This window comes from Melopsittacus undulatus, chromosome 13, assembly GCF_012275295.1.
Source record: "Melopsittacus undulatus isolate bMelUnd1 chromosome 13, bMelUnd1.mat.Z, whole genome shotgun sequence".
Taxonomy (NCBI): Eukaryota; Metazoa; Chordata; class Aves; order Psittaciformes; family Psittaculidae; genus Melopsittacus; species Melopsittacus undulatus.
The window spans coordinates 1,479,002-1,482,358 of NC_047539.1; the positions used below are offsets into that span (position 1 = coordinate 1,479,002).

Genomic DNA, 3,357 nt, shown 5'->3' on the forward strand with positions numbered 1-3,357 from the left:
AACCTCCCTGGGCAACCCATTTCCAGTGCCTCAGCACCCTCACAGTAAAGAATTTCTTCCTTACATCCAATCTAAACCTCCCCTGTTTCAGTTTGAACCCATTACCCCTTGTCCTGTCACTACAGTCCCTAATGAAGAGTCCCTCCCCAGCATCCTTATAGCCTCCCTTCAGATACTGGAAGGCTGCTATGAGGTCTCCACGCAGCCTTCTCTTCTCCAGGCTGAACAGCCCCAACTTTCTCAGCCTGGCTCCATACAAGAGATGCTCCAGCCCCTGAGCATCCTCGTGGCCTCCTCTGGACTTGTTCCAACAGTTCCATGTCCCTTTTATGTTGAGGACACCAGAACTGCACACAATGCTCCAGGTGAGGTCTCACGAGAGCAGAAAGAAGGAAAAGCATGAATTAAATAGGAGCTGTTGGGATGGCACCTATGGATCAAATCAGTTGAGGTCTGCCCAGCATGGCTGAAATGCTCCCTTCCACCAGCAGCTATTCTGCCCCGTGAATCAAATATTCAGTGTAATATTTAAATACGATTAATTCATGCAATTTCAGCTTTTATGCTATAGTAAAATATTCATTTTCAGATAGCATAAAGGTTGAGGCTACATCCATCAAAAGTTACAACAAAAAAGGATAAAGCTTAAAATAAAGCATTTCCTCCCCTGTACAATGGAGGTGAAACAGTGGAGTCACAGTGATTCACTGCAGTTTGCTCCTAGCAGGCTTAGCCCCTCCACTGGATAGCAAAGGACCAGCACAGCAGAACTCCTTGTGCAGCACTGCGGGAGAGGGAGGTCCCTGGAGCAGCACCGGGATGCTCCCAGTGCCAGGATTGGATCTCAGCACCTCTGGGAAGTCACTGGGGTAAGAGACCATCTCACATACATATGGAGCTGGTTTTGTTAACACACAAAATAAACAGGCTCCAGACCAGCCTAGAGGAGAGCTTCCCCACTCACATAACCCCCAGGCTGGGTTTTGGGGTCCTTCTGGAGGTGGTTGAGGGGTAGCAGAGTTGGTTCAGTGTCAGAAGTTTCCCCTGGTGGCTCTGCCCAAGGAGGAAGGTTTTGGTCTCCTTCCCACACAGGGAGATTCGAGCTTGAGTCTCTTCTATCCCAGGGGATCCCAAGGGATACAAGATGCCCAGGAAAAGTCATTCCCATGCAACACCTCCCACCATGGCCCAGTGCTGCAGTGGGGATTTACTGGGGTATTTAGCCTGTTGATTCCCATGGGCAGTGCAGGCTCACAGGGCTTGAAGAGCAAGGGCTTGATGCACCCCTAGACCCACAGTGCCTGCCCCATGGCTGGTTCCCTGCTCGGATGCAGTGGTGCAGATGTGATTTAGGTGCCCTGAAGACCTGAGGCACCAGCTGACCCCAGCAGGCCCATGCTGTGAGCTCCTGCTGGAAGGTTTACACAGAGCCCATTCCTGGCTCACAACTAAAAAGCACTTGTTGAAGGGAAGTGGAGAGGGAAGAGTAATGATTCCAGCCCTAAGGGCTGCACAAGCTATCTCTAGACTGAGCCTGGGACAATTAATACCTCTAAGATGGGCTTAATGGATTGTTTGAGATTTGGGGCTGTGAAGTACAATCGAAAGCAAAGTCTCTGACTATTGTTATAATTGTTAACAGGCTCCTTTTGAAGCCCTGTGCAAAGAAATGGATAGACTTCAACCATCAATAATATCGCTGGAGGAGAAAATTGAAGGGATATCTGCCCAATTAAATAACCTGCAGGGCTGGAATTGAGAATCAATGTGGCATGAACGATGAGCTTTGGACTGCCAACGCTGAACACTAAATCCATTGCAGCCTCTGCTTTAACAAAGAGAGAAGGATGGGGAGGAATACTGCAGCCGGGATTTCCCGGACTGCACACATGGTGTTGAGAGGCAGGAGGTGGCTCAGCATCACTGTCCTGTGCTCTGGGACACAACCAAGGCATATGGGATCTTCAGAGATCTTCACTGCTCAGGTGGGAACAAGGGCTGCTGGTGTGGAGGGATGCATGGGGACCGCTGGGAGACTCATAGGTTGTTTTCTGGATATCTTCCTGCTTCCACTTCTGGGTCATGTGGTGAAATGGAAGCAAATATGCTGGGAATGGTTTGAGCATTTAAAGTGGACTTGTTGGATATGAACAGGGTGATGAGGGGTAGAGATGGCAAGTGGCTCTGGGGATATGGGACAAGGCATCTGCTGAGGACCTTGGGCTGTGGCCAGAGAGCATCTGATGTCCTATTTGCAGTGAAAAAGTGGAGAATAGGAATAAGGTTTGGGGGAAGAACTATGGATCTTTATATCCTCCCCCCCGAGGAAAACCCAGACTCAATCAATGGTGTCTGTGTGCATTTTGCAGGATGTATCACTCGCTGGCAACGCTGGGACCACCCTACTCAAGGGAGCCACCAAGGCAGAGTGCACCTTCTGTGGAAGTCCAATCCCATCAGCTGGGCCTCTGTCCAGCAGTGATTAAAGGTAAGAAACATCTGCTCTGTGTGGCTCATTCCTCCTCCTTTTCCTCCCATCACCACCAAACCATGCCCCAGCGTGATGTGAACACGGAGCTCTTCCCACAGTGGGACAGTGGGCAGGGGCACTGCTGAATCCACACTCTGCCCCTTTAATGCCTTTTAGAGGCTAAATGAATTTTGCCTTTGCCTAAGTACCTGTCACTTTAAATTAAGGTCTCTGATAGTGAAAATGATGAAGCAGCCAGGTCATTAGGCAAATTTTAATTAGAGGCTCAGATGGCCTTTACTAATAGGATGCTTGCAATTCTTTCCCAGCGTTCTCACTTTCCATCCACAGGGTCTTTCCAAGCCCACCTGAGGATGTGTGCCCACATCGTTCCTCTTCTCATCACCTCTATGGACATCCAGCGTTGAGTTGGAGCTTGGGTTATTAAGACCTTATGTAGAGAGTGAAGCTGCTCCCACATATGTGTTCCTTTCCTCTACCTATTTGCAGCTGTTAAAAGGGGTAAGAAATTACCCCCATGTTTTCTCTGTCTGAACAGATGCAGGTTCAACCTAGAGATCATCCCTGGGCTGGTTGTAAATACAGCCTCCTGCCCAGCGTAATGAAAGGCTCAATCCACTCTTGGGTGAGCCAGGCTGGTCTCCTGCTTCCTTATGGCACAGCCAGCAAGCAGTCCCTGGGCCAGCACATGGCCCTGGCCGCAGGAAAGGGGAAAACAGGAGGGAGGAGGAGAGGAACAGGCTCTTTTCTTCCATTCTTCGCTGGTGATGGGATCAAATCTCCTCTCCTCCTGGTGTGACCAAGCCTCTCTGCCCTGCAGGTACATGTGTTTTTGTGCTGGGTAATTTCACAAGTGAGATCCGTCC

General features: G+C 49.8%; 1 long non-coding RNA gene across 1 annotated transcript; it reads left to right on the plus strand.

Moving 5' to 3' along the window:
• Positions 1-1,712: 1,712 nt before the first annotated feature.
• On the plus strand, positions 1,713-2,986 carry LOC115947332 (uncharacterized). Its single transcript, XR_004081273.2, has 3 exons — positions 1,713-1,985; positions 2,370-2,488; positions 2,822-2,986. It is a non-coding gene; the product is annotated as an uncharacterized lncRNA (long non-coding RNA).
• Positions 2,987-3,357: the final 371 nt, after the last annotated feature.